Source organism: Ictidomys tridecemlineatus, unplaced genomic scaffold (genome assembly GCF_052094955.1).
Source record: "Ictidomys tridecemlineatus isolate mIctTri1 unplaced genomic scaffold, mIctTri1.hap1 Scaffold_45, whole genome shotgun sequence".
NCBI classification, from domain to species: Eukaryota; Metazoa; Chordata; class Mammalia; order Rodentia; family Sciuridae; genus Ictidomys; species Ictidomys tridecemlineatus.
The window spans coordinates 1,424,242-1,440,749 of record NW_027522913.1 but is presented as its reverse complement, the minus strand read 5'-3'; the positions used below and the strand labels follow the sequence as shown (position 1 = coordinate 1,440,749).

At 35.5% G+C, this 16,508-nt stretch overlaps 1 protein-coding gene across 1 annotated transcript in view; it reads right to left on the bottom strand.

Annotated features, from left to right (window-relative positions):
* Positions 1 to 16,508, bottom strand: part of LOC144373626 (uncharacterized) — a 192,162-nt gene that overhangs the window by 28,079 nt on the left and 147,575 nt on the right. The gene's annotated exons all lie outside the window — the stretch shown is intronic.

Sequence of the window (16,508 nt, the reverse complement as noted above, 5' to 3'; positions counted from 1 at the left end):
AACACTTTATAAATCATCTAAAGGGCAGGAATTGGGTGATTTTTATATTTGTGTTCTCAGCCTCAAAAATATGTACATTAATAATAAAGTAACATTTTTTTAAATGTGCCAAGATCTTTACATTCATTAATTCAATTAGTTCTCAGAAGCTTCTATGTAGTACTATTGCTGTCTATTTTATACGTGAAGAAACTAAGGAATTAAAAAGTAATTTGTCCAGATTTACATAAATATAATCAGCATTTGAACTCATGATCTGGCTTAAAAGGTGGGGCTTTTAACACTGATGAATGAAAGTATCTAGAAACTGAGAGAGAGAGGATAATGAATATTTCTATCTTCATTGTATTTGGTTTATATGTCCCATTTACAAATGACTTTCTAGAATGTACAGAAGCCTAAATTAAATATAATTTACCTAAAGATAATTCAGGCATTTCTACCAGATTAATCTAAGCCATGTGAAGCTTGTGGTCTCTTTCTAGAAGAGTGAAAAATATCTTACTATTGTGCTGGATTATTATAAATGCTGAGGTCTTAACCTTCTGGAAGAAATTCGACTTCCTCTCTAAAATCACACTGTGATGGCAACTCTTGCACTTTCCTTGGTAAAAGGACAAAATTGTTGACTTAGAATAATGATGGCCATTATGGGAAAATTTTGATATGCCATTTGTATGTAACAAAAGGATAAGAACTTGGAAACAGAATACACCCTGAAAGAGGACTATCATTTACTGTGGAACTAGAAAAAGAGCTATTGAGTCTGCTTTCTTCAAAGAATCCACAACAGGATGCACTAATATCTTAACTCATGTTTTAATGCAAATAAGAGATGCTGCCAGAGAACAATGAAAACTTTGTTTAGACTTTCAAAGAATAACCATGGTAGCCAGAGTTACTTTAAAAAAAGGGTTAAGCCCCTTGGAACCAGACAAAATTCATGCTGAGATTTCAAGCAAGGAAGAGAAATGTTGCTTATAACATTCATATATTAAGGAGAATGTTATCTGCCTAACATTCTCCTTAATATATGAACATCAAGGGACTAAAATTTGATCCCATTTTCTCTTTGATTTTACATATTTCTAAAATAACCTTTAACCTAAGATGAAATAAAAAATTGCACCAGTAATCTCATCACCTTTATGACTATTTTCATTTTGTCCTGTTTCGGTAGTTTTTTTTTTTAACTTACATATTTCCAACCAATTGAAAGTACATTACATAGTTTAATGTTATGATTTTTTGTTCATCACACATGTGTTTTCACATGATATTCATTATTGTCTTGTGAATAGGTTGATTATCCTCTATCAAAGCCAAGTGTGATCATTTGTTTCATCAGTCCCACATTGTTGAATACTCAGGTTGAATATTCTATCCAAATTTTTATTGTCAAACTAAAGTAAATACCTTTGTAAACATGCTCATATTTTTCTGTCAAATTTTTAATTATGATAAATGCCCTGGATTTATGTTTTAGTCACTGGAAACATTATGGCCCTAACTGCATGTTTCTAAATTGCCTTCTAAGAGCATTCTGAGTTTTATTTGCTTTGATAGGCATCCATTCTGTATTAGTTTTTCATAACTTCATTAACATTGGATATCACAATTTTAATTCTCTTTGTGGCTGCTTAATAAGCCTAAATAAGAGAACACTGCTATTCAATTTGACATTTCTTTTTCACTTTCAAGTTAAATATTTTCTCCTGAGTTTATACTATAAATAGATTCATAGGACTTTAAATCTGGACACTGAAGAATACTGTTACTTGAATGAATCAAAGGGAGATGATAAGAAGAAAATGTGACCAATAGCATTTTACCTTTAATAAAGAGCATCAAGAAAAATACATCCCAAGTCATATGAGGGGGCCTTAGAGCATTCTATGTCTCCTAAGAAGTGTGAAAGAAATGTTCAAGCTGAAGTCCTGTTCAACTCTGAGGACCAAAGCTAAGCTATGCGATCCTGAAAGGCAGGAATTCATTTTTCTAAGAGCTAGAGAAAATCCACTGTATGTTCTACTGTGGTCTCAGAGTTTCATGGACTATAAAAGATGAGACATGACAGGTGCCTATACTCAAAGCTTATTTTTGAGTGAGAAAAAAATATATATCATAATAACTGAAGGAGACATCTAATTGAGTTTGTGGTTATTTGTTCTTGTTTTGTTTTGTTTTTCTTTTCTTGAGCAAAGTTTTCTTTCAGCTCATAAAGAGGCATAATAAACAGAAATCAAAGCATAGTCTTAATGAGGAATGAACTATGTCCTGTAGTGTATTAATTTGTTCCAATATATGAAGACAAAATTATCATGAGTCCCCTTCAAATAAAGTTCTAATGATATTATACTATTATATAATAGTAAAACATGTAGATATAACAGAAACATACACATATCAGAAAGATACAAAAACAGGAACTAGGCTTTGTGTGTGTGTGTGTGTATGTGTGTGTGTGTGTGTGTAGCAGTGTGTGTGTGTACAGCTAGTCTCATGTTTGTTGGACAACCTATCCATCTACTTCTGAATGCCTTCCACATTTATAAACACCGAGGACATTTAATCAATGGTAACAAAGCAGGTAACATCTTAACGACAGGTAGATTGATGGGGTTTTCTCTAGCATAGTTTAAATTTTAAGGCCATTCCCAGTACATTACTCCAAAATGACCTTTTCCAAATTTAAGCTGAAAGTAAGTTGGAGTGACTTTTAAGAAAGATAGTTGGCTGTTTTTATTTTATATACATTTATGTATACCAAATACTCTTTGGAACTCTAACAAAACATAAAACATCGCTTAAGGCTTTTGCAATTATTTCAGGTACTACTACTCAAGGTCCACTTGAAAAGAGCACTTAATGACAGAAAGGAATGTGGTTTTCTCACACAGACTGAGTGCTAAAGGGAAACAAGTCATTCAGCAGTAATATCACTCACCATCACTTCAATCACAATAGCTTTCCATTCTGTCATTGGAAATTTAAAATGAATTGAGCTTTACATTTTTAGCATAATGTAATTTAAAAATAGAATGATTTCTATTCAGCAGTGCATTTTCAGGAAAAATCATCCAAACAGAAGATGAAAATAACTTCATGTTATTCATGCCAAGCACAGGCTTGGCACTAGATGGAAAGGGTGACATAGAACACAATGTGGCATCAGAGGTTAGGATGCTCTGCCCCTGGAGCTGGTGATCGTGGGGTGAGTATGTAGAATGAAATAAAGACTAAAAACATCCAATGTTGGTCACTGATACCTCCCTGAAACTCTGGGTGCACTGGGCCTTTCTTCCTGACAGTGACTCAGCACACAGAAGGGTCTCCCTGGCTTCACCAGTGAGCAAGACCAGCCTACAGCCATTTTTCTTCTGCAGCAGCCATCAGTGAGGAAGAGACATGCTTTATAGGTTTCAGAGCCTCAGAGCCTTTGGCAACAATTAGATAAATATCAACCAGTACAGGATTGTTCTTTGAATGCAATGAGGCACCAACCAGCAACATCCAGAAATATTTTTCAGGGCAGAGTCAGAAAAATGGTGTCTAGCTCTCCATTCATATTTATTCACATTCTCTCTCTCCTTATAACTATACACACACTATATATATTTTATTTGAGTTTAGTTTTCCATTCTAGTTCTCTAATGGCAGATGGGTGCAAACATGAACTTGGGTGAAGATAGGAGGTATAAAGTGGTCAAAATACTTAACCTCAAACTCTACCTAAATGTAGCAGACAAATAAAATATAAAATAAGAATCCTATGCCCAAATTCTAAGTGTTATTACTGCCCTAGATCCTCTGTGATTTTGTACCCCTGCACACTTCTGTAAACTCCCAAGGATACATGCACCTCAGCTTAAGAAATTTGACAGAAGGGAGATTCAGTTTACACTAATGACCCTGTGTAGCAGCTCCACTACCCTTTATTAAGTCTGTGTGGGCTGGCCAAGTGCACTATTCATCGTGTTTTGTGTGTGCGTGTGTGTGTGTGTGTGTGTGTGTGTGTGTGTGAGTGTGCATGCGCACATGCATGCATAAGTAATCATTGAAATTTTATTTGTGCACTGTTCATCCTTGATTATACTTCTTCTCTACACTTTCACACTAATTTCTACACAAATGAGTTAAGTACATTCGAGGATGTGAGCGCAATGTAGGCTGGTTGAGACACTAAGATGGCCAGGCTGCCCTACTGGGAGACTGGAAAATAAATCTCATGGCCAGAGATGGCTTTTGGTCTCAGCTCCAGCAAAGCTGTCTTTGGTGGGCAGAGAGGGGACCCAGGAAAAGGTAGGAGAGATGTTAACCAGCAGTTGTCCCCTCCAAGTCCAGGTCAACCTGTGATGTGAGGACTGAAGACAGAAGGTAAGAGTGACAAAGGGGAGAAGCAGGGGTGGGGTCGTGTGTGAAGGACAGCCAGGAATGAGAACTTCTGTAGCTTCCAAGAAAGACCCTAAGCCCTGCAGACTCTGCAAGGGGAAGAGTGGTTACCTTAGAGGATTAAAGACTCCAACACCTAAGCATAAACCTATCTCAAAATAGTGATACCCTATCTCAAAGTAGAAAAACAAAACAAAACAAAAAACAGGGCACGGGGACACATGCCTGAAATACCAGCAGCTTGGAAGGTTGAGGCAGGAGAATCGCAAGTTCAAAGCCAGCCCCAGTAAAAGCAAGGCACTAGGCAACTCACTGAGTCCCTGTCTCTAAATAAAATACAAAATAGGGCTGGGGATGTGGTTCAGTGGTCGAGTGCCCCTGAGTTCAATTCCCGGTACCTAAAACAAATACACAAACAAAAAGGGCTAGAAATATATCTCAGTGGTGGATTGTCCCCGGGCTAAGTCCCCAGTATATCCCCCTCAAAAGACTCCATTCATTTGGCCTAACAACATTTATATAGACGTGGTTTTAATCCCTTATTCCCTCTGCTTCTTCCCTGAGATGAAGGTCAAGCAGTAGCTGACGCTTTATCATGTCACCTAAAGTCCCCAAGCATTACCACTTACCTCATGAACTCACTCTAACATCTGCTTTTCCCTAAGACAAAACACTTAGATTACAATGAAATAGTTTAGTACAAGGGGATCAGGTTCAATGACTTTTAATAGACAAACACATTCAGACAGGGCAAGTAAGTCTTCCAGGAACAAAAGCAGCAAAGAGATAGGCATGACATTAGAACTCAGGTTTTCTCATTCTTCTGAGCAGCTTCTGTCTAAAAAAAAAACTCATTCAATTTCCTCATGTTTCCTTTCTGCTTAATTTTTAGCATGAAATAGCAAAGTAGCTCTAGGAAGCATCCCAAAATTTCTGCTTCCAGTGGTGCAGGGCCAATGGTTTGCACTTCTATGGGCTCCATGTGTCTTCTGTAAAGTATGCAGGGCTCTGATTCAATGTTAGCCCTAATGGAGTAAGATGTATAATAACAGTTAACATTATTTGTTGTTGTTGGATTAAAGATGTTACCTGGTTACCTAAACCCTGCATACTCTGTGAAGGGAAGAGTGGTTCCTTATTCCTCAGAAATCTGAATAAATTTGGCTTCAGACCCACTTTTACAGGCCTCAGATCCCCGAGACCTGCTTTCCCATTACCAAGGCTCAAGTTCTTGTCTTCATGAACTGAGTCAACTCTGGTTTGCCCCAGATGGATTCAGGTGGGTCAGTCAGTTCTTTACCCATTGCCTCAAAAGGCTCATCCTGCCCCAGCTTCTTGTGAATTCAAGACTGACTATGTGGCGCTCTTGGGATGACATCACATCACAGAGCACACAGTTTGTCTTCATGTCCCTGGCTTCTCCTTTCTCCCCCATCCTCCCTCTCAGACCATACTGGCAATTCAACTTCTCTCTGTGAGGAGCAGCCAGCAGTTTTTAGCTCCAACTTGCCCGCCCCATGCCCGATTCTCTGTTTTTCCTTTCCTGGAGGTGAAGGAGGCTTTGTAACATGGTGAAAGAAAAGACAGACAGAGTTGGTTATTCATCAGAGAACTGCCATTCCTGTAGGGAAGTTTGGTCTTGTTTATCTAATCAGCAAACTCCCTTCCCCAAATTAGAATTTCTGTCCACATTGGTAATACGATCTTAATGAGTAGAAAAGTAGACAGACAGATCAACCAGAAACTTAATGCAAACATGCTATATCAGGTAATTTGCTGAAATGGGTCTTAAATTGATCAAAGTAATATCTAAATAAAATTTAGTAACCAAATCTTCATTATGCTCTTTAAAAAAATCCATGTTTAAGAATTACAAATGTCTAAAAATGTAAAATAAGAAAACATTGTTGTATCAATTATAAGCTATATATTAAAGCTATTTAGTAAAGAAGTATAAGCTATGTAATAAAGAGGTCTTCTGGCTAATACTTAATTTTAATTTTCTATATTGCTAATATAGACAGATAAGTCGAAGAATGGAAATGAAATTCAGGGAGATAGCTAAGAATTTAGGGGTCTCAGAAGATAGACCAATTGAGTTTATCTGGATGAAATTTACATAAATAACAGGAACTATTTGTTTTGAGCACACTTGTAACGTTTGATGGCCAGGTAGTGGTACACATGGATCCCACTGATGAACTCCCTACCTGGCCCCTCATCCCTGCCATGAATAGTTTGAATGATATATGTTTTTTTTCTTTTACAAAGAGAATGTGCTTAATTTATAATGGAAGTTTTAACCGGCTTTGTTCAACTGGAAAAATTCTAAAGGTCAGTGGAGAGTAGAATGAGATAATACTTTACTAATACTCACTTGGGTACCCAGGAGATTTGTGTCGTGGAGGTATTAAGGCCTCTAATGCAGAGAGAAAAGTTTTCATCTTTTAATAGAAAATTATATTTATTATATTTACAATTATACTTACTTCCATTATTTTTTCTGATTAAACTCTGAGGTAAATATTATAATCTCTATTTGACAAATGAGGAAACTAAGGTTTAGAGAAGGCAATTTGTCCAAGGTCATACAAATACCTAGGAGCAATGCTAATCAGGCATTGGGTATGCAGTGCTCAGATTTTCACATTCACATTAAACCTAGTAACCAGACTTTCATCATGCTTTGTTAAAAACTACCAATATTTAAGAATCACAAATGTCTAAAACTATAAAATAACATAATATATCAATTATGTAACATAATAGTTGTGTCAATAATGTAAAATAAAAATATTATAGTTGTACCAATCAATGTGATTTTACAAATCTACATTCTTAACTACTATTATGCATTACAAGCAGAATTTCTGGCTTTGAAGGCTATTCAGTCATAACACCTGGGTGACTCTGGGGAGAAAATTTGTGCTTTTGTAGCTCTATTTTCTCATTAATAAAATGGAAATAATCACAGCATTTACTCCATAGGATTGCTATGAACTGTGTGAGTTAGTGTGCACAGAATCCTTAGAATAGAATCTGGCAGCTAGTAAGTGCTGAGTGAATTTTAGTAATTATTTTATTTTTTGGTACAAGGGATTGAACCCTGGGGGTGCTTAACCACTAAGCCACATACCTCCCCTTGCCGCCCCTGCAATCCTTTTTATTTTTTATTTAGGTCTCCCTAAGTTGCTGAGGCTGGCTTTGAACTTGTCATCCTTCTGCTCTAGGCTCCTGATCCTCTGGGATTATAGGTGTGTAACTGTGTCCCACTAGTAATTATTTTATACAACTTCTGTTCTCTGCACTAGGCAAGGAACAGAAGATAATCCTGAAAAAAATTTAATTTCTTATAAATTAACCTCAACAATGCTGTGTTGTTTTATTTGTTTTCTTTGGGGCACTGGGGATTGAACCCAGAGTAGTTTTACCACTGGACTACATGCTAGTCCTTTTTATTTTTTATTTAGAGACAGGGTTTTGCTAATTTGCCAAGCTGGTCTCAAACTTATGAACATCCTACATCAGCCTCCTAAATTGCTGGGGTTACAGGTGAGAACCACCATGTTTAGCATCCATGCTGTTTTACAGTTAGATAATGGTTGGCCCCTTGGCATTGTGACCAGAGGTCAAATAAATGAAACCTGGTAGATGTTACTATGTTATGATTATAACAATAAACTATCTCAATGCAGTTTTATTTTTAATAAAATTTCAAATTCTAAATTGATATTAGAAATTAGATCTAATGATACAAAAACTGGTTTTGTGGCTTATATTATTTAACAGTTTAGTGGTATAAAATTTGGAGTATTGGTTATCCATGATAAATTTTAAAACCCCATAGTGATTAGTACTATGGTGTTTTAGAACAGAATTCTAAGACCAAGGTTCTCTGTAATTTGTGTGTATTACAACATAGTCATGGTTATTCTTTCCCTTGACAACATTTGTCAGATTTTAATTCTCACTTAAAGTCATCTATTCCAGGAAGCTCTCTTTGTCTTTCAGAGGCCAGACTGCCCTATGCTCCTCTTGCATACTACTTAACAGCATTGCAACTTAACATACTTTCAGCATATTGTTTAATAAATGTTCTTATTCCCCTTAGCCTGGAAATTCCATGACAGTGGACACAGCTTTAACTTTGGTACTCAGTTGGTGCCTGGCACTTTGTAAAGTTTGAATAAATCACTGTTGAATGAATGACTGAAGCATCAATATGTGAACCAATGGACATATGTAAGGGAATCTAGGGGCACAAGTTTTTCCAAATTACAGATGTAATTTACTAAGAACTAATAAGTGAATATTTCTGTATGCTCTTCTATTAAAATATAGTGGCTTTTAAATTAAAATGGCAAATAAATAAACTTCATGATGTGATTCATTCAAATACTTCCACTTGGTGGCTTCTTTGTCCTGCAATGGCTTGTGAAGAGCTTCACTTCTTACACTCCTTTTTCCCAACCCCAATTCCTTTGATTTTTATTCTCCTCTCTCCCAATATTTTCATTTACTAGAATGATAACTAGTTCTGAGTTTCATTGAAATATGCTGAAGTGAACCAAGGGGGAAGTGGTTTGAAGAATATATGACCATAATCGATTTATTTCCAGCCAGCATTAAAAACTTCTTTCAATTAACTTTTTATTCCCTTCTAAAGGAACTTAAAATTTATTACTTAAAGAACAGAACTATCTTTTATTCCATTGAAACAAGTGAAATGGAGTGCAAAGTCACTTCGAGAGCAGGGCGAGCCTGAGAATACCCGGTCCACACTCAGGGTTAAAGTGATTTGACTTTATAAAATGCTCTGTAAAAGAAAAATGATGGTGTTCTTTAAGTAAAAAGGAGGCGTCCTATGACTATAGCTACTAGCAGAAGAGCAGTCCCATATTCTCAGAATTCTAATCTAAATAATTGCTGATTGTAGACAGCAGGAAATTTAATAAATATAATCTAATTCCCACCTCTAACCCATAGAAGAACTGAATTATTGTAAGATTCTTTCCCTGAACAATTAACTAATCTGTAATCAGAAATCAGTCACTTATTTTGCTCTTAATATCTTTTCTTAAGATTTAGCATCAGAAAGTCATAAATATATGGGGTAATATGTGTAAATTGTGCTACAGGAAAATTTTAGGTGAACTAGCCAGAAGACAAACAGACCACAACACATTGAAATCCTTCAGGAATTTAATTCAGACTCTTAAAATGATGGAGTCAAGGTAGCAAAGGAAAAAAACCATATGTTTAGTGGTTACAGCAAATGAACCAGGAATAAAAGATATCGGGTTCACTGTATATCTCACTGTGCAGCTTGAATCAATGGTTTGACCTTTGGAAGTCTTAGAGGCTCAATTTATCGGCTCTCTAAATATACTTACAATAAAAGTGTCATTAGAAGTATGCTGTGAAGATTAATGTCAGGGAAGAACTGTGATACTCATGTGTAAGAGATGGAAGGAATTCCAAATACCACAACTATAAGCTAATTAAAATTTAATGCTCCTTAAAAATCACATAGCTAGCTAGGATAGAGTCATAGGTGACACACTAATATCAATTTTTAATTTAAATGAATTTTGAAGTTTTAAAGACAATAATAAATTCTGAAACAGGATTATGAAATACTTATCATTTTGCTTTGGAAAAAAAATATCCCTTATGACCCAGGCCTCAAAAAATTCTAGTGTGCTTAGGCAAAAAAAATATATATTTTTAATCCTGAAGATCTTTGATGTTATCTTCATTATTTTTTCTCTTTAAAAGGAGATGAGGATATGAACTCAGAGGAGCATGGGCTCGACTTTTTATGGGCTGTTTATCTGTCTCTACCTCTTTTCTTGCATGGCACGTGCACCAAGGCTGGTCACTGATTGCTATTGAAATAAATTGTCATTATGATGATTAAGATGAAAAAATGATTAAGATGAGAAAAGAGTCGAAAAATTAAAGGTTGTAAATAACACCCATTCAGAGATTAGATTTTTTTATAAAGAATTGATATATAAATATACCAAAAAAATTGTAGAAAATTCTTTAAATTCCACCAAAGGATTCTTCAGTTTGAAAGTGGTTCTATCACAGGACCGCCTCTTCTGACCAGCACGGGAGCCTAGGCCCAGCCCAGATCCGTCCACAACCACTTGTGCAGGACCCAGGTCCAGGATAGATCTGAGTTCACTACACTTTCTACCTGGGAGCCTAAGCCTAACCCACTTCCATCTTGGGACTCTGCAGTCACTACCATAGCCTTCCCTATGCAGTAGCCACTAACTTTTGACAACAAACAGGGCCTAGAAGCAGCTGAATCTTAGATCAGGCATCCCAAAGAGAGTATGAGGCTCATCCTTTCAGCCCCATCTCTGTAAGCCATTGTTTCCATCTTGGGGCACTTTAACTATTATCTAGAGTTACCTTGGCTATTGCAGCCACCATCTTTAGTTGCAGTAGCATACATTGAGGAACACCAGCAGAGTCTGGAAACCTAACATCAAGGTGAGGTACTGACAATCTGCACAAGTATTACAAGAATATAGGGAAGAAACTGTATTATCTCAGATCCATGCCACAAGAAAGGAAGACACATGGACAACATGAAAAAAAAAGAGAGGAAAGTGCTCCCAAACAAACAAGGATACAATAATAACTGAACCTACAGACAGTGAAGTTGATGAAATGTCAGAGAAGGAGTTCAGATGGTTCATAATTAAAATGATCTGTGAATTAAAGAATGACCTAAATGAGCAAATACAAGCAAAAATGATCACTCCAACAAAGAGATAAGAGAGCAAATACAGGTAGCAAAAGATTACTTCAAGAGGGAGCTAGAGACTCTGAAAAAAATAGTCAAAAATCCTTGATATGAAGGATACAATAAATCAAAGAAAAAAACTCAATAGAAAGCATAATCAACAGACTAGATCACTTGGAAGACGGAATGTCAGATAATGAAGACAAAGTATACAATCTGGAAAATAAAGTTGATCACACGTGAACATAGTAAGAAACCATGAACAGAACATCCAAGAATTATGGGACAGCATCAAAAGACCAAATATAAGAGTTACTGGGATAGAGGAAGGCACAGAGTTTCAAACCAAAGGAATGCACAATCTCTTCAATGAGATAATATCAGAAAATTTCCCAAGCATAAAGAATGAATTGGAAAACCAAAAACAGGATACCAAATGTACAAAATTACCACAGATCTACACCAAGGCACATTATAATGAAAATGCCTAGCATACAGAATAAGGATAGAATCTTAAAGACGCAAGAAAGAGGAATCAGAACATATATGGGGGAGGCCAATTTGTATTTCAGCAGATTTTTCAACCCAGACCCTCAAAGCCAAGAGATCATGCAACAACATATACCAAGCTCTGAAAGAAAATGGATGCCAACCAAGATTCTTATATCTAGAAAAACTAAGCTTTAGATTTGATGATGAAATAAAAACTTTCCATGATAAAGAAAAGTTAAAAGAATTTACAACTAGGAAGCCTGCACCATACAACATCCTCAGCAAAATATTCCACAGAGAGGAAATGAAAAACAATAATGAAAATCAGCAGAAGGAGGTATTAAACTAAGGAAAATCTCATCAGAGGAGAAACCAACACACATTAAATACCAAAAATAAACAAAAATAGCTGGGAATACAAATCATGTCTCAATTAACAACCTTGAATGTTAATGACCTAAACTCACCAATCAATAGACATAGACAAGAAGATTGGATCCCCCACCCCCCCAAAAAAAAAAAGACCCAACAATATGCTGCCTCCAAGAGACTTATCTCATAGGAAAAGACATCCAAAGAATGAAGGTGAAGGGTTGGGAAAAATCAAACCACTCACATAGATGGTAGAGGCAAGCAAGGATTTCCATCTTCACATCAAATAAAGTAGACTTCAAGCTAAAGTCAATAAAAAAGGAGAAAGAAGGACACTACATACTGCTCAAGGGAAACATACATCAATAAGACTTAACAATTATAAATATATACTCCCTTAACAATGGAGCATCTATGTTCATCAAATAAACTCTTCTCAAGTTTAAGAGTCAAATAGACTAGAACCCAATAATTTTGGGTGACTTTAACACACCTCTTTTATCACTATATAGATCTTCCAAACAAAAGCTGAACAAAGAAACTATAGAATTCAATAATACAATCAATAACTTAGACTTAACTGACATATATAGAATATTTCAACCTCCAATGAGAGAATACACTTTCTTCTCAGCAGCACATGGATCCTTCTCTAAAATAAACCATATACTATGCCACAAAGAAACTTTTAGCAAATATAAAAAAGTAGAGATACTACCCTTAATTCTATCAGATCATAATGAAATGAAATTAGAAATCAATGATAAAATAAGAAATAAAATACACTCCAACACCTGGAGACTAAATAATATGCTACTGAATGGACAATGGGTTACAGAAGACATCAAGTGGGGAGATTAAAAAATTTTTAGAGGTGACTCAGAACACAGATACAACATATCGAAATCTCTCGGGCAGTATTAAAGCAGTTCAAAGAGGAAAGTTTATTGCATGGAGTTAATTCCTTAAAAGAAGAAAAAGTCAACAAATAAATGACTTACATCTCAAAGCCCTAAAAAAAGAAGAACAAATCAACACAAAAAGAAGAGAAGACAAGAAATAATTAAAATCAGAGCTGAAATCAATGAAATTGAAACAAAAGAAACAATTGAAAAAACTGACAGAACAAAAAGTTGGTTCTTTGAAAAAATAAATAAAATTGATAGCCTCTTAGCCATGCTAATGAAGAGAAGGAGAGAGGAAATTCAAATTACTAACATATGTGATGAAAAAGGAAATATCACGACAGACACTACAGAAATACAGAAGATAATTAGAAATTATTTTGAAAACTTGTACTCCAATAAAGTAGAAAATATCGAAGGCATCAACAGATTTCTAGAGTAAAACAATTTGAATCAGGATGATATACATAATTTAAACAAGTGACGAAATAGAAGATACCATCAGAAGTCTACCAACCAAGAAAAGCCCAGTACCAGATGGATACACAGCCGAGTCCTACAAGACTTTTAAAGAAGAACTAATACCAATACTCTTCAATTTATTTCAGGAAATAAAAAAAGAGGCAGCACTTCCAAACTCATTCTATGAGGCCAATATCACCCTGATTCCAAAACCAGGCAAAGACACATCAAAAAACCCAAAAACTTCAGTCCAGTACCTCTAATGAACATAAATGCAAAAATTCTCAATAAAATTCTGGCAAATTGAATATAAAAACATATCAAAAAGATTGTGCACCATGATCAAGTGGGATTCATCCTAGGGATGCAAGGTTCGTTCAACACATGAAAATCAATAGATGTAATTCATCACATTAATAGACTTAAAGATAAGAATCATATAATCATCTCAACAGACAAAGAAAAAAGCATCTGACAAAATGTAGCACCCCTTCATATTCAAAACACTAGAAAAATTAGGGATAATAGGAACATATATCAACATCATAAAGGCTACCTATGCTAATTCCCAGGCCAATTTCATTCTAAATGGAGAAAAATTGAAGGTAAAAACTGGAACAAGATAAGGATGCCCTCTTTCACCACTTCTATGTAGCATAGTTCTTGAAACACTGACCAGAGCAATTAGACAGATGAAAGAAATTAAAGGGATACACAGAGGCAAAAAAACCCTCAATTTGGCATTATTTGCTGATAATATGATTCTATACCTAGAAGACCCTAAAAGTTCTACCAGAAAATTTCTAGAACTAGTAAATAAATTCAGCAAAGTAGCAGGATATAAGATCAACATCCATAAATCAAAGGCATTTCTGTCTATCAGTGACAAATCCTCAGAAAGGGATAAAAAAAAAAAAAAACTATCCCATTTACAATAGCCAAAAAAAAAAAAAAATACTGGGAATCAACTTAAAATAGGTGATGGATCTATATAATGAAAATTACAGAGCCCTAAAGAAAGAAATAAAAGAAGTCCTTAGAAGGGAAAGAAGATCTATCCCTAGCTCTTGAATAGGCAAAATTAATATTATCAAAATGACCATACTTCCAAAAGTACTATATAGATTTAATGCAATTTTGATCAAAATCCCAATGACATTCCTCATAGAAATAGAAAAATCAGTCATGAAATTCATCTGGAAAAATAAGAGACCCAGAATAGCTAAAGCAATCCCCAGCAAGAAGGGTGAAGCAGGGGGCATCACTATACCAGACCTTAAACTATACTACAGAGGAATAGTAACAAAAAAGCACGGTATTGGCACCAAAACAGACTGGTAGAGCAATGGTACAGAATAGAGGACACAAAGACTAACCCACATAATTACAATGATCTTATATTAGATAAAGGCACCAAAAAATATGCATTGGAGAAAAGAGCCTCTTCAACAAATGGTGCTGGGAAAACTGGAAATCCATACGCAACAAAATGAAATTAAACCCCTATTTCTCACCATGCACAAAAATCAACTTAAAATGGATCAAGGACCTAGAAATGCAACCAGAGACCTTGTGTCTAACAGAAGAAAAAGTAGGCCCTAATCTCCATCATGTGGGATTAGGCCTCAACTTCCTTAATAAGACTCCTTTGACACAAGAATTAAAATGAAGGATTAATAAATGGGATGGACTCCAACTAAAAAGTTTCTTCTCAGCAAAAGAAACAATCTCTGAGGTGAAAAGAGAGCCTACATCCTGGGAGCAAATTTTTACCACTCACACATCAGATAGAGCACTAATCTCTAGGGTATATAAAGAACTCAAAAAGCTAAACACCAAAAAAAAAAAAAAAACCCAAATAACCCAATCAATAAATGGGTGAAGGACATGAACAGACATTTCTCACAAGATGATATATAACCAATCGATATAAAAATATATTAAAAACTGTTCATCATCACTAGCAATTAGAGAAATGCAAATCAAAACCACTATAAGATTTCATTTCACTCCAGTCAGAATGGTAGCTATTAAAGACAAACAACAATAAATGTTGGCAAGAATGTGGGCACAAAGGCACACTCATACATTGATGGGGGGACTGCAAATTGGTCTAGCCTATATGGAAAGCAGTATGGAGATTCCTTGGAAAACAGGGAATAGAACCACCATTTGACCCAGCTATCCCCCTCCTTGGTATATACCCAAAGGAATTAAAAACAGCATACTACAGGGACACAGTCACATCAATGTTTACAGCAGCACAATTCACACTAGCTAAACTGTGGAACCAACCTAGATGCCCTTCAGTAGATGAATGGATTTAAAAAATGTGGCATATATACACAATGGAATATTGCTCGCAGTAAAAGAGAATAAAATCATGGTATTTGCAGGTAAATGAATGGAGTTGGAGAAGATAATGCTAAATGAAGTTAGCTAATCCCCCCTAAAACAAATGCTGAATGTTTTCTCTGATATAAGGAGGCTGATTCATAGTGGGGTAGGGAGGCGGATCATGGGAGGAATAGACAAACTTTAGATAGGGCAGAGGGGTGGGAGGGTAAAGGAGAGGGCATGAGGTTAGAAATGTTGGTGGAATGTGATAGATATTATTGTCCAAAGTACATGTATGAAGACACAAAATGGTATGAATATACTTTATAGAGATATGAAAAATTGTGCTCTATATGTGTAATAAGAACTGTAATGCATTCTATTGTCATTTAAAATAAAAAATTAATTAAAAAAATGGTTTATCATAACATCATTTTAAACAGTCCATGCTTCTCCATGTTATCTGAAGGATTTAAAATATTCTGACAGAAAAATGAGAAATTATACCCCAATTGATTCAAATGTATGAATTGCCAAGATCATTGTAATGTCATGTGTAGCTAATAAAAAATAATATTCTGACATACGCATACACATAGACACATCTTGCCACGTGTACATTTGTGTATATGAACATAAATAAAATGTTGATATATCTTTAACTGTGAGAATTATAAAAAATAATAAAATGGGCTGGGAATGTAGCTTTACCTTTCTCCCCTCTGCCCCACCCCCTCCTCATTGTACTGGGGACTGAACCCAGGGGCACTGTGCCACTGAACTAC